General features: G+C 44.0%; 1 protein-coding gene across 3 annotated transcripts in view; it reads right to left on the bottom strand.

Annotated features, from left to right (window-relative positions):
• GGNBP2 (gametogenetin binding protein 2) overlaps positions 1 to 23,999 on the bottom strand; it is a 147,028-nt gene that overhangs the window by 121,011 nt on the left and 2,018 nt on the right. The window lies entirely within an intron of this gene.

The raw sequence follows: 23,999 nt of genomic DNA, 5'->3' as shown, positions 1-23,999 counted from the left end.
TAGGACGATCGATCCTGCTCCGCATCGCCGCTAGACGACCAGGTAAGGTCTGGGGAAGGACCAGGATGCAGCGTTTCTTTAAAAAAAAAATAATAATAATAATAATAATAAATGCAAATACAGTAACTGAATCCGAGGTTTTCCACAGATTCGGAGGGGGTACTGTATAATCTTTTACGATCTATTCAATGGAACTGATGAGGATTTTCATTTTTTGAAACTAAGGTATGTAAAAAGCCTCAAAGTGAGCCGAAAAAAATGGACCATGCTCAAAAAGTTCAAAATTTAGCTTTCTGTGGCTCCTGTAATAATGAAGCTATCCCTGTCAAATTTCATCTGTTATTTTGTGACATGACTTTGTTCTCAAATATACAATTTCAACTTATTAGCTAATATCATTACTTTATAATTTCAATGTAAAAAGTTTGTGGTTTTATCAAAAAATGTCAAAAATTGGGTATTTTTAATCAGTGTTTACAAAAAAGAATATTCTAGAAACATTTTTAATCTATTAGAAAGAGCTTGTTTCAGACCCCATGAAAAAGTTGGTTTTGTTTTTCAACGCAAGCAAACTGCCTGAAAATAAGGGTCAAAGTTCAATAAAAATGCTACAGATTTACAGCATATTTTTCAATGTTTATGATAAATATATAAATGCATTATGCTATCCATATTTGTTTGATAGCAGCTGACATCAATTCTATAAATTTAAGAAGCTCTGCATGGGTTTATTATGTTGTGTTTGATTTAACCCCCCCCCCCCCCAACACGTAGTGCAGGTTCTAGCTCCAGCAGGTACCATTTGTACTAGTTAGACAATATTATTGGGATCATTTTCTATTGTCTCTAAGCCTAATATATTTTCAATAATTTTCCCCTTTTAGATTGGATTCATATTAATTTGAGATTTATCAATTAATTAAAATGGATAAAACTGAATTGAATGCTGATGACAGTTCTTTGCTAGCAGCATGTAACATTGGAAGAAAACAACTTATTTTATTGTAAAAAAAAAAAAAAAAAAAAAAAGTTGGACTCAAATTGGTACACAAATCAGCAGATGACAAGTTACTACCAGACTGGGTAAACTACTTACACCTCATGACCATTTTCCTATGCTTCTTATCCATATAGGTACGAATGACACTGCCAGGAACACCCCAGAGACCATCACCAGAGACTTCGGAGCCTTGGGTGAGAGGCTGAAGCAGACAAGTGTGCAGGTAGTCTTCTCATCAATCCTCCCAGTTAGAGGCAAGGGAAGAGCCAGAGATGAATGCATCCTGAGAACGAACGAATGGCTACAAGGATGGTGTCGAGATATGAACTTCGGATTCCTGGATCATAGAGAGGCGCTGCAGGGACTACAGGGACCAGACGGACTCCATTTGACCAGCAGAGGTAAGAACATCTTCGGACACTGACTAGCCCGCCTGCTTCGCAGGGCTTTAAACTAGGTAAGTTGGGGGAGGGGACCTACTCATATACTGGTGTGGAAAAGAACTATCCTGATGGGACGAGTCGACACTCTGTTTCCAAGGTAAGGACCCAATTTGCAAACAGTTCTCTAGTAGCCACACAGACTCATTCAGGAATAGCCTTACAGGGACTCAGCAAACACAAACACAAAGTGTGGAGGGCCATGTATGTTAATGCACACAGTTTAGGCAATAAAATTCTAGAACTGGAAACTGAAATAAGGGATGCCAACCTGGACGTGGTGGCAATATTCAAGACTTGGTTCACGGACGCACATGGGTGGGATATGGCTATACCGGGGTACAATCTACTTCGTCAGGACAGAGAGGGCAGGTTAGGTGGAGGGGTAGCACTATACATTAAAGAGGACATCAAAACCACCAGGATCACTGATGTCAAGTATACCGGGGTAAACCTGGCAAGAGGTGGCAAAAAATGCCTGTATCTTGGTGTGGTATACAGACCTCCAAGACAACTGGAAGACATGGACGCAGAATTAATTGAAGACATAGAAAATATAACTCTACGGGGCGACACTGTACTGCTAGGGGACTTCAACATGCCTGATGCAGACTGGAACACATTTTCAGCAACAACCAGCAGCAGCAGGAGGCTTCTGACATCCTAAAAGGAGTACATCTCAGACAGATGGTAACGGAGCCCACTAGGGCCCAGGCGATCCTAGACCTGGTACTCACCAACGGGGAAAGCGTCTCAGAGGTCTCGGTAGGAGATACGCTAGCCTCCAGTGACCATAACATGGTATGGTTCAACCTTGGGAAAGGATCCCCTAAATCAATTACAAAAACAAAAGTGCTCAAATTCCGGGGCACCGACTTCGAACGCATGGGAGATTTCGTTCATCAGACGCTGCACGACCAAGCAGAGACCGGCAATGTGGAAACTATGTGGTCGTACCTGAAATCATCCATACATGAAGCAACTAATCGCTACATAAAATCAGTAGATAAACGACAAAGAAACAACAAACCCCAATGGTTCACTGAAGAGATCTCGCACCTCATTAAGGAGAAGAAAAAAGCATTTCTTTCCTACAAACGTACGCAGAGAAGAGAAACTAAAGTAGAATATAAGACCAAACTTTGAGTGGAAGAAACTCTGGCAAAAAACATTAAAAAAGGGGACAAATCCTTCTTTAGGTATATCAGTGATAGGAAAAGGAACACAGACGGTATAGTACGCCTTAGACAACCGGACGGAAACTACGCGGTGGCGGATTCAGAAAAAGCAGAACTACTAAATGAATATTTCTGCTCAGTCTTCACCTTTGAAGCACCGGGACACGGACCACAGTTGATGATAAAACAAAACGTGGATGACCCGTTTCAGAATTTTGAGTTCACACCTGGGGACGTCTACAACGAACTGGTAAAGCTAAAGGTAAACAAGGCCATGGGACCGGACAATTTACACCCAAGAGTGCTCAGAGAATTGAGAGACATTCTGGCGGAACCGTTGGCAGTGCTCTTCAATCTCTCACTAAGTACGGGGAAAGTTCCGTTGGACTGGAAAACAGCCAACGTCGTTCCTCTACATAAAAAGGGTTGCAAGGCTGAAGCTGCGAACTATAGACCGGTAAGCCTCACCTCAATAGTGTGTAAACTCATGGAAACACTAATTAAGTATAAATTAGATACGATCCTGAACGAGGGAAATCTCCGGGATCCCAGCCAACATGGATTCACAAAAGGTAGGTCATGCCAGTCCAATCTAATCAGCTTCTTTGACTGGGTAACAAGAAGACTGGACTCAGGAGAGTCCTTGGACGTCGTGTACCTGGACTTCAGCAAAGCGTTTGACAGCATCCCACACCGCAGGCTGCTGAACAAGATGAAATCGATGGGATTAGGAGAGACTAACTGCATGGGTTAAAGATTGGCTTAGTGGCAGACTTCAGAGGGTGGTGGTTAACGGTACCCTCTCTAAAATGTTGGAGGTGACTAGCGGAGTGCCACAGGGTTCAGTCCTGGGCCCACTCCTCTTCAACATATTCATTGGGGATCTGACTCAAGGGCTTCAAGGCAAGGTAACCTTATTCGCTGATGACGCCAAACTATGCAATATAGTAAACGGCTATAATCTACAGGATGCTATGGAGCAAGACCTGCATACTTTAGAAAGTTGGTCCTTGATCTGGCAGCTGGGCTTCAACGCCAAGAAATGTAAGGTCATGCATCTCGGTAACGGAAATCCTTGCAGAACTTACACCCTGAATGGAGAAACTTTAACCAGGACTACGGCAGAACGAGACTTAGGAGTAATCATCAGTGCTGACATGAAAGCAGCCACTCAAGTGGAGAAGGCTTCATCTAAAGCACGACAGATGATAGGTTGTATCAAGAGAAGCTTCGTCAACAGGAAACCTGAAGTCATGATGCCATTGTACAGAGCCATGGTGAGACCTCATCTGGAATACTGTGTGCAATTCTGGAGGCCACATTACCGTAAGGATGTGCTCAGAATTGAATCGGTTCAGTGGATGGCCACCAGGATGGTCTCGAGGCTAAAGGGTCTCCTGTACGAAGAAAGACTGAGCAAATTGCAGCTCTACACTCTCGAAGAGAGTAGGGAGAGGGGAGACATGATTGAGACATTTAAGTACATCACGGGACGGGTCGAGGTGGAAGATGATATCTTTCTTCTCAAGGGACCCTCGACCACAAGAGGACATCCGCTCAAACTCAGGGGAGGGAAGTTTCGTGGAGACGCCAGGAAGTACTTCTTCACGGAGAGAGTGATTGAGCATTGGAACAAGCTTCCAGTGCAGGTGGTCGAGGCACGCAGCATCCCAGACTTCAAGAACAAATGGGATACCTATGTGGGATCCCTACGAGGTCATGCCAAGGGATAGGGTCACTAGGACTTGAATGAGCGGGTCAGTAGAGTGACAGTATAATTACAATTATACTTTAGGGGGTCAGTAGACTTAAGAGGGTGGGTAAATAGTGTGGGCAGACTTGATGGGCTATAGCCCTTATCTGCCGTCATCTTTCTATGTTTCTACTTATTTGGTGATCAGAAATCAATCTAATGGATCAAGACCAAATCTATTTACATTATGAAGCATTGTATCTCAAGAAATATGAAGCAATGCAAAAGACATCAAAGCAAAATCATCTTGTTAAAATGGGACTTTTGACAATTGATCTTGAAATAGCCAATAAATTGAATCAGCTGAGAAAAAGAAACATTAATCCAGGTCAGAAAATTTGCCCTAGATGTAAAGCTGAATTTATTTCTATGGTAGAAATTGAAGTGGCGTCATTCTCATCTTCTGATTACGACTTTGAAACAGATACTTCTGCCATGGTTTACCAACGCTTATCTGCATTGGGCAAGTCTCCTTTGAGGTGTACAACAGTGAGCAGTAGAAATAAAGTGGGTTATACAAAAGAAAAAAATGAACAAGTGCAAAATGTGATAAAGCACAAGATAATAATGTTTGCTAATGGACTAGCAGCTCAGGATGTCGGACAGTCAAGCCAAACTACAGAATGCACCTTATGTAAAGACTATATAGACTTGATTGAAGAAAAAATTGCAATATCTGATAGATTAAAAAAAGTCCAAATATTGGCTGTGGCCCCCAAGAAGTTAGTCAATAAAAGCAACAGCTTCAGAGTTTGGAGTTTCAGAATGTATGGTAAAGATGGCCTGAAAAATCAAGAAAAGAGCAGGGTATTTATGCCTCACCTGATCCAAAAGTTGGCAAGCAGTTGCCAAAAGAAGTGATTGATAGAGTAAAACAGTTCTATGAAGATGATGAATTTAGCAGAATCTGTCCTGGCAATAAAGACTGCAGTTCTGTTCAGCTCGATGGAGTCAAAGTAAAAAAAAACAAAAGTAAATTTCTTTAAATTGCTTAACAAGTATGTGGCATAACGTGACAAATATGGAGCTGAAATTGGCTTTGTGAGCTTAGACCAAAGTGGTGTATAATTGTTGATGCATCAGACACTCATTCTGTATGGTTTTGTACTATACATCAGAATGTCAAGCTTATGTTGCAAGGCAAAGTGCTTAAGGAAAAAAACAGTTTATTTGAATGCCATAGACTGCATGCTACAACGATGCCAAAACTGTCCTCATAAGGAAGCATTGATAGCTTACTTGGAAGAAACATTCAAGGATTGGGATCCAGATGAATTAATTGAATTCAAGCAGTAGGTCCATAATGACAGTGAAACATTAGAGACAAACAAATTAGGATTGGATGATTTTATCATCAAACTTTGGAAGCTGACAAGTCATCACTTAATTTCAAAACAAAGTGAATACTTAAAATCCTTAAAAGCCATTTTAGAAGCAAAAGAACTGATTGTTCTGATGGATTTTAGTGAAAATTACTCTTGTTATACAAAATGCAGCACAGGGTTTTCACTGTGAAAATTCACAAGCCACATTACACCCCTTTCTTGTTTACTATATTAATAAAACTCATGTCATAAATCTGTGCATCATTCCAGATTGCATGCAACATGACTCAATCAATATCCATTCATGTATTTATTCAAACGCTGGTTGAGTTTTTGGAGACAAGAATGAAAAGCACCAGAACCCACTATTTTAGTGATAGATCAAGTGCTCAGTATAAGAACTACACAAATCTTGTCAATCTGTGCAACCATAAAAGTGATTTTGGTTTTGAAGCACAATGGAATTTCTTTGGTGCTAGCCATGGAAAATCACTTTGAATAATCAAATATTGACATCAAAAAATCTATTCAATTTCTGTGATAAGAATATACATGGAATACATATTTGTTCACAAAGAAGAAATTGATGAAAACAAGAAATTTTAGGAAGAGAGATGGAAAGAAAGCATCACATTAGCTGGAACCAGAGGATATCATCAATTTGTGCCATTCATGTGAGCAAGGTTTCAAATGATACTACTTACTTTGTGGCCCAAGCTGAGCATTCACACTACAATGCCATGCTTGAGAATATCACAACTGCTCCATGGTAATTATTTTGCATACATATATGATAACAAATGGTAGATTGGCAATATTGAAGAAAATGATGTCTTGATAAAGTTTATACACCCACACGGTGACAGTTCGTTTTATTGGCCTGAAAGACAAGACACTTGCTGGGTGCCAGACCTTATTTCTATACTCTCTGCTCTATCGGTTTCATCATCTGGTCGACAATATCAGTTTCCAGAAACTATTTTGGCAAATGTGGTGAATAAATTCAATAAAATGCAATGACAGCAGTCAGAACTTTGGCTTGGGAACCTAGGTTAAGCTCCCCAATCGTTGGCTTGGGAGCCAGATAGACACCCACTGAAGGTTTTGGAACCTCAGTGAAGAAATCAAACCCCATCCCACAGCACAGTAGGAAGAAAACCTAGCAACGTCTGCAGCATCAGCATGAATACCGCATTGATCAGCCTCTAAAAGATCCTGAATTGATCGCCCCATATGTCATGCGATGAGGAGAAAAGCCCCACCCTCCAATGTAGGTGGTGTTGGGTGGAATTTATCAGAAAGAGAGCGAGAGTTAGAGAATTGTCTGTGTCCCAGTAATAATGTTATCTTTTAATCCCCTGTTTTATCAGTTATGTTTTTATTAAATTTATTGTAAACCGCCTAGACGTAATAAGCGGTATATCAAATAAATAATAAACTTGAAACTTGAAGAAACCAAACCTACAGGCTGGTATTGCACAGCTACTGGTCGTGACCTCTACGGCGATAAGGTTTCTGGTTCAAATTTCTTGAACTAGCAGTGGCAATGCCACCATGTACCAACGCAATCAAATATTTTCCTCATAAAAAAGCAAATCAGTTTATAACTTGAAGAGCTGACCATATTTCGATGTTAATGTATGACTTTACTATGGAAACTTCCATGATTGTTGACCCTTATTTTCAGGCAGTGTTTGCTTACGATGAAAAACAAAACCAACTTTTTCAAGGGGTCTGAAACATTCTCTAATAGAGTTAGTTTGAACATATTTCCAGAATATTCTTTTTTGGAAATGCTGGTTAAAAATACCAATTTTTGAAATTTTTTGAAAAAAAACACAAACTTTACATTGAAATTATAAAGTTACAATATAGCTGATAAGTTGAAATTGTATATTTGAGAACAAAGTCATGTCACAAAATAACAGACAAAATTTGACGGGGATAGCTTCATTATTACAGGAGCCACAGAAGGTTAAACAGTCCATTTTTTCAGCCTACTTTGAGCCTTTTTACATAACTCAGTTTCAAAAAATGAAAATCGGCATTAGTTACATTGAATAGAATATAAAAGGTATTATAAGATTGCCGTTTCATTGGTTTTGCCAAGGAAATATTTTAACTCAAAGTTGACAACATTATGCAGGGATACTGTACATGGTTGTGGTACGGTATCAAAGAAAGAGTTATCTCCACAAGTATCCACTGGCAGATCTTAAACTTTACCAGTTTGTTTAGGTCATGTAAGATTCAACATACTAAGTCATCAAAATCCGTGATGGTGAAGTGGGAAGCCCTACACCACTTGACACAAATTGACCCATAGGCGTTGCTAGGTATCCTTGAGGTAGGCGCTGGTATATTAGGGCAGGTTTTACTTGGCCTAATTTACCAGCGACTAACTCAGATGTCTAAGTTGACCACACCTATTATCCACCCCTAACCAGTAGGTGTCAGAGGTTGCTGCCAAACTCTTAATTGGTTATTTTAATTTTTTTAGATTGTCTGAAAACTGGCGTGGTCAACCACCATGCCAATTAAAAAAAAAAAAAAAAAAGTTGAGCACGGATTCTGAAGTTAGGCATCACTAGGCATCCTAGATTAGGATGCCTAGCAGCACCTGATGTATCATGAAGTGTCAAACAGGAATCACAAGAACTTCATTTCCATGAAAAGTGTGCCTTTTGAGAGACAGCAGAACAAGCTTTATATGCAAAATGTTCACCATTCTTGTTATAGGTATGATCCAGGAATAATGTAAATGAAGTATCTTGTGGCAGGTGCATTCTGCATCAATTAAGAATTAAAAAGGGCCTCTATACTACACTGTGCCAATTGCTTAAAGCCTGGCAGGGGATGGGTGGAGAAAGCAATGTTACTTACCGTAACAGTTGTTATCCAGAGACAGCAGGCAGCTATTCTCACTAGTGGGTGATGTCATCCGACAGAGCCCCGATACGGACATCTTGCAAGCATGTCTTGCTTGAAGAAACTCAGAAGTTTCGAGATGCCCGCACCGCGCATGCGCCAGTGCCTTCCCGCCCAATGCTCCGGGCGTGTCTCCTCAGTTCAGGTAGCTAGCAGAGAAGCCAACCCAGGGGAGGTGGGTGGGACGTGAGAATAGCTGCCTGCTGTCCCTGGATAACAACTGTTACGGTAAGTAACATTGCTTTATCCCAGGACAAGCAGGCAGGTATTCTCACTAGTGGGTGACCTCCAAGCTAACCTCAATGGGATGGTGGGAGAGTTGGCAACTTAGGAGAATAAATTTGTAACACTGTTTGGCCAAACTGTCCATCCCGTCTGGAGAAAGTATCCAGACAATAATGAGAGGTGAATGTATGAACCGAGGACCAAGTGGACGCCTTACAAATCTCCTCAATTGGTGTCGATCTGAGGAAGGCTACAGAGGCTGCCATTGCTCTGACCTTATGGGCTGTGACCTTACAGGGAAGGGGTAATCCAGCCTGGGCATAGCAGAAAGAGATACAAGCCGCCATCCAGTTGGAGATGGTGCGCTTCGACACAGGTCGTCCCAACTTGTTTGGATCAAAGGAGACGAAAAGTTGAGGAGCAGTTCTGTGTGGTTTGGTGCGATCCAAGTAGAAAGCCAAAGCACGTTTACAGTCCAGAGTGTGAAGAGCTGATTCTCCAGGATGAGAATGAGGCTTTGGAAAGAACACTGGAAGCACAATGGATTGGTTGCGGTGAAATTCAGAAACCACTTTAGGCAGGAATTTCGGGTGAGTGCGGAGGACCACCTTGTCATGATGGAATACTGTGAAAGGTGGGTCCACCACCAAGGCCTGAAGCTCACTGACCCTGCGAGCAGATGCGAGGGCCACCAGAAAAACCACTTTCCAAGTGAGAAACTTTAGTGGAGCCTTGCTCAGAGGCTCAAAAGGAGGTTTCATAAGCTGAGAAAGGACAACATTTAGATCCCAAACCACTGGAGGCGGTTTGAGAGGAGGATTGACATGAAAAAGTCCTTTCATAAATCTGGAAACCACAGGATGAGAGGAGAGAGGTTTCCCTTGTAGAGGCTGATGGAAAGCCGCAATAGCACTCAGGTGGACTCGTATAGATGTCGACTTGAGACCAGACTGAGACAGATGTAAAAGATAGTCCAAAACAGAGGATAGGGAGGCTCGCTGAGGCTCCTTAGAATTGGAAATACACCATGAAGAAAATCTAGTCCATTTTTGGGAGTAGCATTGACGAGTAGCAGGCTTCCTGGAAGCCTCCAAGACATCCCTCACCGCCTGGGAAAACTGGTGCGGAGTTACATTGAGAGGAACCAAGCTGTCAGGTGGAGAGACTGCAGGTTGGGATGAAGCAGAGACCCCTGATGCTGAGTAAGCAGTGAAGGAAACACTGGAAGTAGGCACGGTTCCCTGCTGCTGAGTTGAAGTAGAAGGGAGAACCAAGGTTGCCTGGGCCACCGAGGAGCTATCAGAATCATGGTGGCATGGTCGGACTTCAGCTTGACCAGAGTCTTTTGAATGAGAGGGAATGGCGGAAACGCATACAGAAAGCGATTCCCCCAATCCAGCAGAAAAGCATCTGCCTCAAGGCGATGAGGAGCGTAGATCCTGGAGCAAAACTGAGGCAGCTTGAAATTGTGGGGAGCCGCAAAGAGGTCTATCTGAGGCGTTCCCCACTGAGCAAAGATCTGATGAAGGGGCTTGGAGTGGAGTGTCCATTCGTGAGGCTGGAGAAGACGACTCAGTTTGTCTGCCAAGACATTGTCCTTCCCCTGAATGTAGACAGCTTTGAGGAAGGTGTTGTGGCGAACCGCCCAATCCCAGACTCTGAGAGCTTCCTGGGAGAGGGAGGCCGAGCCCGTGCCCCCTTGCTTGTTGACATAATACATGGCGACCTGATTGTCGGTGCGAATGAGGACCACCATGTCGTGAAGCAGATGTTGAAAAGCTTGAAGAGCATTGAAGATGGCTCTGAGCTCCAGAAGATTGATTTGATGGAGTCGGTCCGCACAGGTCCAGAATCCCTGAGTGTGAAGCCCATCCAAATGAGCCCCCCAGGCATAGGTCGAGGAATCGGTAGTGAGAACCTTCTGATGAGGAGGAGTGTGAAACAGCAAACCTCTGGATAGATTCGAAGAGGTCATCCACCAAAGTAGAGACTGCCGAAGAGCAGGAGTGACTATGATGTGTCGAGTCAACGGGTCTGACACTTGAGTCCATTGAGAAGCTAGGGTCCACTGAGGAATTCTGAGATGGAGCCTGGCAAAGGGCGTCACATGAACTGTAGAGGCCATGTGGCCCAGGAGGACCATCATGTGTCTCGCTGAGATGGACTGGAAAGAAGATACAGACTGGCAGAGACGAAGAAGAGCATCCATGCGCTGAGGAGGAAGGAATGCTCGAAGCTGGATGGTGTCCAGTACCGCCCCAATGAAGGGAAGGGACTGGGTAGGCTGCAGATGAGATTTGGGAAAATTGATCTCGAAGCCTAGGCTCTGCAGGAAGCAGATCGTGGTCAAGGTCGCCGAAATGACCCTTGGAGCTGACGGGGCCTTGATGAGCCAGTCGTCGAGGTATGGAAATACCTGAAGACCCTTGTTCCGGAGTGCAGCGGCCACCACCACCAGACACTTCGTGAAGACTCTGGGAGACGAGGACAAGCCGAATGGAAGCACTCGATACTGCAGATGTAGATGTCCCACCCGAAATCTGAGGAACTTGCGGGAGGCCGGATGAATGGGAATGTGAGTGTAGGCCTCCTTGAGATCCAGAGAGCATAACCAGTCGTTCTGCTCGAGGAGAGGGTAGAGAGAAGCAAGTGTCAGCATGCGAAACCTCTCCTTGACTAGGAATTTGTTGAGGGCCCTGAGGTCCAAAATGGGTCGCAGGTCGCCCGTCTTCTTCGGAACAAGGAAGTACCGGGAGTAAAACCCCTGGTTCAGTTGGTCCGTCGGGACTGGCTCCACGGCACGAAGCCGGAGCAAAGCCTGAGCTTCCTGGAGAAGAAGGGCGGTCTGAGTCAAGTTGGAAGGATACTCTCTTGGAGGGTGGTCTGGAGGGACCCGATGGAAATGAAGAGAGTATCCTTCCTTGATGATAGTAAGGACCCAAAGGTCGGTTGTTATGGCCTCCCAGCGATGATAAAAATGATGGAGGCGCCCTCCGATGAGAAAAATAGGGGGAGGCAGAACAAGGTTGGTTATGCCCTCGACGAGACAGTCAAAAAGGCTGAGTGGTCTTAGGGACAGCAGGCGATTGAGACTTAGGCTGACCCTTTTGGGGAGGCTGACGCTTCGCCGGTTGCCTCGCAGGAGAAGTTTGCCTCGGCTGATAACGCCTCTGATAAATCAACGGCGGACAAGAAGGTCGAGACTGCTGAGGCTTCGGCTTCGGCCGAAGAATAGATTGGAAGGACTTTTCGTGGTCAGACAACTTCTTCGTGACAGTCTCGATGGATTCGTCAAAAAGATCCGCCCCAGCACACGGGACGTTTGCCAGGCGGTCCTGAAGATTCGGGTCCATATCAATGGTCCGCAACCAGGCCAACCGGCGCATTGCACCGAGCAGGCCGCCGCTCGGGCGGAGAGCTTGAACGCATCATAGGCAGATTGCATTAACTGAAGCCGAAGTTGGGACAGCGAAGCAACCACTTCCTCAAACTCAAACCTAGCCTGGGATTCGATGTATGGTGTGAACTTCCGAAGCACAGGTAGAAAAAATTCCAAGTAGGCTGCAAAGTGGAAATTGTAATTCAGGACTCGAGACGCCATCATCGAATTCTGATAGATGTGTCGACCAAACTTATCCATGGTTCTGTCCTTGCGGCCCGGAGGCACTGAAGCATAGACCTAGCCAGGATGAGACCGCTTGAGCGAGGATTCGACCAGGAGGGACTGGTGAGAAAGCTGAGGACCCTCGAAGCCTTTATGATGCACCGTGCGGTACCGCGCATCCAATTTGCCAGGGACCGCAGGGATAGAGTAAGGAGACTCGAAGCATCGCATGAAGGTCTGGTCGAGGAGCTTGTGCAGGGGAAGCCGCAAGGACTCTGCCGGAGGACGAGGCAAGTGCATGGTATCGAGGTACTCTTTGGAATATCTAGACCCAGCATCGAGAGTAATGTCCATGTCATCCGCCATCTGCCTGAGGAACGATGAAAAGGACAGTTGGTCTGCCGTTGCCGGTCTGTGAGACGGACTAGAAGAAGAAGAGGCTTCAGACTCCAGAGAGGCCTGCGAGCAACAGGACGAATAGAAAACCTCGGTGTCCTCGAACTCCGGGCCCGGAGGAGGAGACCCAGTCGAAGCCGCATACCCCAACCGAGGCAATTTCTTCTGAGGCGAAACGGTCGAGTGTCGAGAGGAATGCTTCGAAGAATGTCTGGATCAATGCCCCTCCTGATGCCTGGAAGGGGATCGAGCCCGTCTGTGAGAAACTGGGTCAGACGCCTCCAAGGAGCAGATTGGACTCGATGCCGTCGATCGCAGAGGCGGCAGAGTCGGCGCCTCCCCCGTCGCCACCCAGGTTTGATAGGGGGTTCGGAAGAATTCGTCCTGCTTCCTGCTATGCCCAGGACTGGGTGGCCCCGAAGGTGGACGCCATACTGAGTCATGGGGCGGAGTAATCGGTTCCAAGGGAGGCAGGTCACTAAACGAGGCTTTTCTCGAGGGGATGGGCTCCAAGGGAGGCATATCACGCTCGCCGCTCCTCCTCGCCGAGCAACGAGGTCGTGCGGCGAGGAGGAGGGGGCGGTCCGCCCCTCGAAGCCGAAGCTGGAAGGTCACCCTGGATGGTGGCAATCAGCCGAGGCCCCATGGTCTGCATGAGCTCCACGAACTGAGCCTCCAGGATGGACCGCAACGAAGCCGATATGGAGGGATCCGCACCAAAAGGGGGCCCTTCCGCACGGTCTCCGCGCTCCTTGGGTGCTGCGTGCTTCTGCTTGCCAGTCTTCGGCACCTTTAGCACCACTGGTGGAACAGTCGGGGTCGATACCTGCTCCGAGGAGACGGATGAAGGCACCGGCGCCGACGTCGGGGCCAAAACCGGTGTGAACGATGCCGGCTTCAGGAGGCCCGAAGCAGCCGGGGAGGCAGAGGGCTTCGCCGAAGGAGTCGAAGCACCCGTCGATGTCGAAGCTGCAGGATCCGATGAAGCTTCCATCTTGAACATGGACTCCCACAGCAGACAGCGACGCTTAAACGCTCTCGCCGTCAGAGTGGAGCAAGGCCGGCACGATTTCGGGAAGTGATCCGGTCCCAGACACTGTAAGCAGCGTCGATGAGGGTCCGTGAGCGAAATCGCGCGCTGGCACTTGCTACACTTTTTAAAACCGGTAATCGGCCGGGACATAGGCCGGAAAAGCTCCGCCGCAAGGTCGAAGGTGCGGGGCCCCAGCCACGCGGCCGACCCGGTATCGGAAGGAAAAATTTTTTTTTTTTTAAAAAGAAATCAAAGAAAGAAATAAATGCACAGGAGAGCCAAAAGAACTCAACCCGCGGCAAAAAAGAGATTCAATGGGCGCAAATTGAAGATAGACTTCTCAGCTCCGTGGAAGAAAAAGAACTGAGGAGACACGCCCAGAGCATCAGGCGGGAAGGCACTGGCGCATGCGCGGTGCGGGCATCTCGAAACTTCTGAGTTTCTTCAAGCAAGACATGCTTGCAAGATGTCCGTATCGGGGCTCTGTCGGAAGACATCACTCACTAGTGAGAATACCTGCCTGCTTGTCCTGGGATAATATAGTTAATGCATGGTAATTTACTGCATGTTAACAGTAACACAGGTCAACACATTTTCATCAGAGTTAATGTTGGGTGGGTTTTGTAGTATTTTTCATGCTGATTTCAAACCTGTGTTTAGTTTTTCACTAGCATGTCACATTTTTGTAATGAGGCTCATTATATATAATTATAGACGTTAATTGGGTGATATATCATGTGTTTATAGGATAAACGTATAAGGAGGATTAACGACAGTTGTCTTTGTTTTTTTATGCTACAGACATTATTTACAGTGATTAATATCAGTCTTTATCATGCCAAGACATTGTACTAATCATCCAGATAGTTTCTGCTACGTCTGTGGTTCATTCACGAAGAAAGCACAACGTCTCCCAATTACCATAGATCTGAAGAAGGTATACAAATTGTATTTTGGCTGTCCACTGGGTGACCAGGATAAGTCTTGGGCTCCACATATCTGTACCAGTTGTTCCAACGGATTTCGTGAATGGCTCAATCGACAAAAGGCAGCGATAGCATTTGCAAATTCCAAATATACCAATTGCCTATTCTGTTCATCTAAAGAAGTCTTATGAGAATATGAAGAATTTACAAGAAGCAATCAGTTCTAAAACACATCAGTGGAACATCTGTGGTGATCTGAAGGTCATTGGCATGCTAATGAGAATGCAAGGAGGATTCACTAAATACTACTATTTCCTGTGCTTATGGGATAGCAGATTTACAGCTGAACATTATGTCAAGCATGTCTGGCAGCTGAGGGATACCTATAACCCAGGGACAAGAAGTGTGAAATTTATGCAATTGGTGGATCCTCATAAAATATTTCTTCCACCTCTTCATATCTAACTGGAGTTGATAAAGAACCTGGTAAAGGCCATGGGTAAAGCAAACTCACCAGGTTTTCAATATCTTGTTAATAAATTTCCAAAAATCAGCACTGCAAACTGAAGGGATATTTATAGGCCCACAGATCAAGTCCATTATGCAGGATGAAGATTTTAAGCAGTCACTCTCAGCAGCTGAGCTTGAAGCTTGGGAGGCATTCAAGTGGTTAGTGGAAAACTTTCTGGGCAACCATAAGTCTCCTTCATACAAGGAAGGAGTTCAGAATCTCCTTGACTCATATCAGAAACTTGGCTGTCGCATGTCATTAAAAATATACTTTTTGCACTCACACCTTGACTTTCTTCAGGAAAATCTTGGTATAGTGAGTGACGAGCAAGGAGAACGTTTTCACCAGGACATTGAGTTATGGAGCGTCACTACTACGGTTTCTGGAATGAGAGTATGATGGCCGACTACTACTGGATGTTGTGCCATGACAATCCAGACACAACTCACAAAAAGAAATCATACTCTTAAGCATTTTTGAAGACATATTGGTTGCTAAGTGACACAGTCCAGCATAATTATGCTATGCCGTGTGCTTATTTGACTTTGGACCATAAGATACTGCAACATTTTTTTAAGTTGATGCTGCAATTCTTAAAACAATATAAACTAATATTAAGTCATAACTTTAAAAGTTTACGTGATTGAAAAAAAACCTAACAACAGATCTGAAATCAGCATGAAAAACCGATTTAGAAAAATGTGCTGTGTTGTCAGATGATTCCCAAAAAATGTTTTTTGTTGCCTTCTGTAATTAATGCAATACATGGACATACATATTCAGGAGGTATTTACATTAAGGGCTACTTTTATGAAGGTGCGCTAGCGGTTTTATTGCATGCACCAGATTAGTGCGCGCAATAGCCGAAAATCTACCGCCTGCTCAAAAGGTTAGCACACAGGGCAATATAGCGCGCGTTAAGGCCCTGGCGCGCCTTTGTAAAAGGAGCCCTAAGTAGATTGCATTACTTGAAACACAGTTAAAGCATAAAATCATTTCCTCTGTATTGCAGTAATTGTATGAATAGATGCTGGGAATTTTACCTACAATTTAATTAAAAAGGTTCTGACAAAATCTTATCACACTTCAATAAAAGGCCCCTGAATGAGTTAAGAGTAGTTTGACTTCAGGGCATGCACCATCATCTATCTCATCTTAGATAATTCTCAAGGGGGGGGGGGGGAACCAGCGGGATCTTTCCTACAGATATAAAAGGGATAAGACAAGGAGTCAACTACTGTATAACATGAACAGATCCATATAAACTACAGGTATAGAAGCATTACAAATGCAATCTAAAAAATAATTAATCTTTACCTACTATTTTCCCAGTATACTAGTGTCAAAGTATGCCCAAATCATTTGAATTAGTTTTCTCTTCATAGGCCTCTTTAAATAGAACCAAATCAGCTTTGTGGCTAACAGTGCATCATGCTATTATCTAGAGCAGGGTCCCCCAAACTCCATTCCTTCAGGGCCACTAACCATTCAGATTTTCAATATATTCCTAATGTCTGTATTTATTTATTTAAATTATATACTGCATCCCCAAATAAAACTCAGCTGAAGTGGTACAGAAAAAGCTGGGGGATTTAAGATAGGAGGAATATAAATGAAATAAACAAATAGAAAAGGGGACTTCAGGGACTAATTTTATTCAGCAACTTTTTAAGATATTGCCAAAGGGTTAATCAACATAGAAACATGACGGCAGATAAAGGCCAAATGGCCCATCCAGTCTGCCCATCCACAGTAACCATTATCTTTTTCTCTCTCTGAGAGATCCCACTTGCCTATCCCAGGCCCTCTTGAATTCAGACACAATCTCTGTTTCCACCACCTCTTCAGGAAGACTGTTCAACGCATCTACCAACCTTTCCATAAAAAAGTATTTTCTCAGATTACTCCGGAGCCTATCACCTCTTAACTTCATTCTACGCCCTCTCATTGCAGAGTTTTCTTTCAAAAGAAAGAGACTCGACTCAGTAAGAGACAGGATGAACTGCGAACAATCAACGCCTGGATGAGACGATGGTGCGATGAGGAGGGATTCGACTTCGTGCGCAACTGGACGGCATTCTGGGGATGTGGCAGATACTACAGAAGGGACGGCCTACACCTCACCAAGCAAGGGGCAAGAGTCTTGGCTGAAAACATGAAGAAGGCCATTGAGAGGGCTTTAAACTAAAGGCCAGGGGAGAGCCGACAGTCGACAATCAGTCGATGGCCCGGGCATCAGGAGACCCCAAAGAAGAAACTACAAGCTCAGATAAAGGGGAAGAGCATGCTGAAATCAAAAGTAGCAGAGATAGAGCGCAAATGAATACAAAAAGGATTGTGAATACTAAAAAATCCAAGAAGGTACCACCAAGAGAACTAAATTGTATGTACACAAATGCGCAAAGGGAGCTCAAATATATGTACACAAATGCCAGAAGCCTGGGAAACAAAATGGGGGAACTCGAAGCACTAGCAAGACGAGAAGAACTGGATATCATCGGAATAACAGAAATATGGTGGAACAAGGACAATGAGTGGGACACAGTTCTACAGGGATACAAACTATACAGAAGAGATAGAATAGGGCAAAAAGGGGGAGGCATTGCCCTGTATGTCCAAGAAGGAGTAGAGTCTATCAGAGAAGGGAAGACAGATGGGAAAAGGAAAATTGGATAAAGATTCCTAGAGAAAATGAGGCTGACACAAAAATTGGCCTCTATTATCGACCACCAGGACAGAAGGAAGAAACAGACGTAGAAATGATAGAGGAAATCAACCATGGCTGTAGAGCAGGTAATGTAACGATCATGGGAGACTTCAACTTTCCCGGGATAAACTGGAACCTGGGAACCTCAAACTGCTGCAGGGAATCCAAGTTCCTGGAAATGACAGGGGACTGCTTCCTAGAACAAATGGTGGGAGAACCGACAAGAGGGACCGCCACCTTGGACTTGGTCCTAAATGGCATAACTGGAAGGACAACAAATGTAGAGGTCACAGTCCCGTTGGGTATGAGCAATCACAGCATGATCAATTTTAAAATTGGCATCGGGAAGGAGAAACGTATCAAGACTCAAACCACAACCTTTAACTTCAGAAAAGGCAAATACGACAGCATGAGAGTCATGGTTAAAAAACGGCTCAAGAAAAAGGCAGCCAAAATCAGAACAGTCGATCAAGCATGGTCACTACTAAAAAATACCATCACCGAAGCGCAGAATCTCTACATTCCACAGATATCCAAAGGAAGGAAAAATAAAAACAAAGGAGAACCAGCTTGGCTAACTAAAGAGGTGAAGGATGCAGTAAGGGATAAGAGGAACTCGTTTAAAAAATGAAAACGCTGAACACACAACGGAGGCCTGGAACAGTTACAAGGTCAACCAGAAAAAGTGTCACAAGGCGGTAAGAGACGCTAAAAAAGCATATGAGGAAAAGATAGCGCAAGAAGCCAAAAACTTCAAGCCCTTTTTTAGATACATAAAAGGGAAAAAACCAGCTAAGGCCAAGGAAGAAAAGGGTGCATCAAGGAAGACAAACAGATTGCGGATAGGCTAAACTCATTCTTTGCGTCTGTCTTTACTAAGGAGGACACTGCATCAATGCCAGAAACAGGGAGAGCATTCAAAGGAGAAATTGAGGATAGCCTAAACACAGTGAATGTGGAATTGGACATGATATACTATCAGATCGACAAACTAAGAAGTGACAAATCCCCTGGACCAGATGGAATTCACCGAGAGTGCTAAAGGAGCTTAAGGTAGAAATCGGAGAACTTTTACAATCCCTAGCTAACTTGTCAATTAGAACCGGGCGAATACCAGATGACTGGAAGATAGCGAATGTCACTCCAATCTTCAAAAAAGGATCGAGAGGAGAACCGGGCAACTATAGACCTGTGAGTCTTACGTCGGTTCCTGGGAAGATGGTTGAAGCACTAATAAAGGATAGCATAGTGCAACACCTGGAAAATCACGACCTGATGAGAGCTAGTCAGCATGGCTTCAGGAAGGGGAAGTCATGTTTGACAAACTTACTTCAATTTTTTGAGGAGGTGAACAAACAAATCGATAACGGTGAACCAGTGGATATAATATACTTGGACTTCCAGAAAGCGTTCGACAAGGTTCCACACGCAAGGCTTCTGAAGAAACTACAAAGCCATGGAATAGAAGGAGATATACTAAGATGGATAGGCAAATGGCTGGAAAACAGATTGCAGAGAGTGGGCATAAATGGGAAGTTTTCGGACTGGGAAAAGGTGACGAGCGGTGTACCCCAGGGTTCGGTCCTTGGGCCCATCTTGTTCAATATCTTCATAAACGACCTGGAAGAAGAAACAACAAGTAATTTAATCAAGTTTGCAGACGACACAAAACTATGTAGGGCAGTTGGGTCACAAAAGGACATAGAAGAACTCCAGAGAGATTTAAACCAGCTAGAGAAATGGGCAGAAAAATGGCAGATGAAGTTCAACATAGACAAATGCAAAGTGATGCACCTTGGTAAGAGAAATAAAGAACATAAGAACATAAGCAGTGCCTCTGCCGGGTCAGACCAGAGGTCCATCCCGCCCAGCAAGTCCGCCCCCGCGGCGGCCCAACAGGTCATGACCTGCCTTAATCACCAGAAGGGGCCCCCTTGCCCCCTAGGTTTCTCATCGAAGTCCTATCTTCCCATCAATGCCCTAACCCTCCGGCCTTGCACCTGCACGACCTGGTGAGCTGTATATACTTATGCAACACCCCAGCACCTCCCTCAGTACCCCACGATCCCCTATTCCCTCAGGAATCTGTCCAATCCCTGTTTGAATCCCTGTACTGTACTCTGCCGGATCACTTCCTCCGGGAGCGCATTCCATTTGTCCACGACCCTTTGGGTGAAGAAAAACTTCCTTGCATTTGATTTGAACCTATCTCCCTTCAGTTTCTCCGAGTGCCCCCTCGTACCTGTCGTCCCTTTTAGTCTGAAGAACCTGTCCCTGCCCACCCTCTCTATGCCCCTAAGTATTTTGAAGGTCTCTATCATATCCCCCCTGAGCCTCCTCTTTTCCAGAGAGAAGAGCCCCAGTTTATCCAGCCTCTCAGCATATGGGCAGTTTTCCAGCCCTCTTACCAGTTTCGTTGCCCTCCTTTGGACTCTCTCAAGAACATGAATATAAAATGTTAGGTGTAACATTGGGCAAGAGCGAAAAAGAAAGGGACCTGGGGGTACTGATAGACAGGACCCTGAAGCCATCAACACAATGCACAGCGGCAGCAAAGAAAGCAAACAGATGTTGGGCATGATAAAGAAGGGGATCACGAGTAGATCGGAGGACATCATAATGCCACTTTACAGAGCAATGGTCAGACCACACTTGGAATACTGTGTCCAACACTGGTCTCCCTACCTAAAGAAGGATATAACCCTGCTGGAGAGGGTGCAAAGACGAGCCACGAAGCTAGTTAAAGGTATCAAGAACTTGAGCTACAAAGAACGCCTTGGAAAACTGGGATTGTTCACCCTCGAGAAGAGAAGACTGCGAGGGGACATGATAGAGACTTTTAAAATATTAAAAGGATTCGACAAAATAGAGCAAGAAACATCAGTATTCACCTTGTCTAATGTGACTCGGACAAGAGGTCATGGATTGAAGCTGAGGGGCACCAGGCCCAGGACAAATATCAGGAAATTCTGCTTCGTACAACGAGTGGTGAACGCTTGGAACGCACTCCCGGAGGAGGTCGTGATGGAGACCACCATTCCGGGATTCAAGGGCAAGTTGGATGCACACCTTCTCGCAAATCACACTGAGGGATATGAGTAAACAAGGTTTCTCAACAGGGAACACCTGGCTTGGCCTCCGCGGGTGCGGGTCGCCGAACTAGATGGACCAAGGATCTGATCCGGCGAAGCCATTTCTTATGTTCTTATGTACATTTTATATTATGTACGTATTTAAATGACTATCATATCTCCCCTCTCCTGCCTTTCCTTCAAAGTATATAGATTGAGATCTTTAAGTCTGTCCCCATACGCCTTATCATGAAGACCACACACCATTTTAGTAGCCTTCCTCTGGACCGACTCCATCCTTTTTATATCTTTTTGAGAGAAGCCAACATGTAAGAGGTGATCTACAAAAACTGGTTGAATGCTTGGCAATTAAGCTTTAATGTTTAGAAAATCAGTGTAATTTATTTATGGAGCAGGAATCCAAACAAACTATATGAAGTAAAAGTAGGTTGATGTGCATGAACAAGGAGAGAGATCATGGATCAACAATGTTAGGATCTCAAGGTAGAGAAACAATGTAATAAGATGGTGGCCAAAGCTAGAGAGATGCTGAGCTGCATAGAAACAGGCCTTAACACATGTCTGGTAGGATTTCAACTAGAACACTGGGCTGGTCTTAGAGGCCTTATCTCAGTAAGGATAAAGAAGGCTAAGGCAGTCTTCAGGAAAGCAACTAAAATGGCACAGGATTTGTGCCAGAAGACAAGAAAAATGACTGGAGGACCTAAATATAAATAGCCAGTGTAGAGGAAAGGAGGGATGGGGAGGTGTGAAATAGATGTTTAAGTACTTAAAGTATAATATGAAAAATGAACCTTTTCCTAACAAAAGATTCAGAAATCTGAAGCTCAACAGAGGATCCTTAAATGACAAAAGGACAGAAACTAGGTATTAAGGCCTGGATTCTGTAACTGGTGCTGTTGTTGGTGGCTGCCTTAAAAGCGGATGCTGATCACATGTCAATCATGCGACGGCAATGGGTACAGAATCGTGCCTCCGGCAAAGGTAGGCTACAGAAATGTAAGAAGGGTTTTCCTGACCTATATTTCCAGTGCCTACCTATGATGTGAATTGCTCCTCCATAGGTGCTTTAGACTGCTAAACACCACTTCTGGTATTAGCCACACCCACAGTGCACTAGGTGGCTTAAAGCACCTATGGAAGGCATGATTCCAGTGCTGACACGCACCTTGAAACTCAGTTAAAAACGTTGTTTCAACAGCTTTTCTTTTTTTTTTTTTTACCGAGTTTGGGTGCCTACTGGCACCTAAAAAACTGGTACCGTTTAGAGAATCCAGGCCTAAGTGTTAACTCACAGTGGCAGTGAAATCAGTTTTGTGATTTTTAAGACAGCACCGATTTAGGGAAAGGTGGTTAACTTGCACAGAACCACCACCACTAAGGAGCCCTTTTACCAAACAGTGGTAAAAAGCGGCCTTAGTGCTCACCTATGCGGTCATTCCCGCTTGCTAAGCCATTTTTACCAATGGAATAAAATGACCAATCTTCCTGTTTTTCATATTAATGGTCATGCACTAATTTCAATTAGTGCCTGAGCCAATAGGGACTCATGCGCTAAACCTGCGCTAGGTAACAGGTGCACATCCCCGATTTACCATAAACACTTCAGTGTGCCCCATGGTCACAAGGGGGCACCCGCTCAAACTCAGAGGGGGGAAATTTAGTGGTGACACCAGGAAGTATTTCTTCACAGAAAGGGTGGTAGATCACTAGAACAAATTTCCGGTGCAGGTGATCGAGGCCACCAGCGTGCTCGATTTTAAGAATAAATGGGACATCCACGTGGGATCCCTACGAGGGTCAAGTTAAGGAACTAGGTCACTAGCACTCAGACTCAATGGGGTGGGTCAATAGAGTGTGCAGACTTGATGGGCAGTGGCCCTTTTCTGCCGTCATCTTTCTATGTTTCTATGTTTAATGGACAATTGTGATCCTTATCTGCCATATGTTAATATATTACTATATTCTAATAGCATTTCTGGGAACCCACCTTAAAAGGAGCTGAGTCAATTGAAATCCTGCATGCTATTAAAGAAGTGGTTTTTCATGGCATATAAAAGCAGCAGAGCGATGATATATTAAATGCAGAAATTTAGGTGCTTATAACTTTTTTATATGATGTTTTACTATATCTACATTTTTTTATTTAAGAACTGCAAATTTCCATATACTACTGTTTGCCACAGAGTAAAAGTGATTTGGATCAGCATTAAATAAAAGCTTATAAAAAAAAATATAAAGCTTTAAATCTGGAAGTTCTCTTCTTTCCATGAAGTAGAATAAAACGTGAATCAAAGTATTTTGAAAATCTTATTTCTCTAAAGAAAATTGTATTTATTTTTATATTTATTTATTCAATTCTCTATAGCATTCTCCCCAGGGAGCTCAGAACCGTTTACGTGAATTTATTCAGGTACCAAGCAATTTTCCCTGTCTGTCCTGGTGGGTTTATTATATAATCTATCTAATGTACCTGAGGCAATGGGGGGGGGGGGAATTAAGTGACTTTTCCAGGGTCACAAGGAGCAGTGTGGGTTTGAACCCACAACCTCAGGGTGCTGAGGCTGTAACTAACTACTGTGCCACACTCCTTGTTTGTGTGCTTCAGCTATTAGGCCAAAAATATAACACACAAAGCACTTGATCTGTATCAAAACAAACACATAATTAACATGAATTTTCACCACCAACTGTATAAAATAAATCTAGTCAGCGTATGTGTTTTGACTGTGAAAATTACAAGAGTCCAAAAATTTCAATTTTAATAGGTATTAACAAAAAAAATGCAAGGTAATTTAAAAGCTCAACATATCAAACATAAAAAATATATAAAAACCTTAATTTATTATTCATAGGAAATATCTGTAAAAGCCAACTGCCT

This window comes from Geotrypetes seraphini, chromosome 15, assembly GCF_902459505.1.
Source record: "Geotrypetes seraphini chromosome 15, aGeoSer1.1, whole genome shotgun sequence".
Taxonomy (NCBI): domain Eukaryota; kingdom Metazoa; phylum Chordata; class Amphibia; order Gymnophiona; family Dermophiidae; genus Geotrypetes; species Geotrypetes seraphini.
The sequence above is the reverse complement of the archived record's forward strand: the minus strand, read 5'-3'. Positions and strand labels throughout refer to the sequence as shown.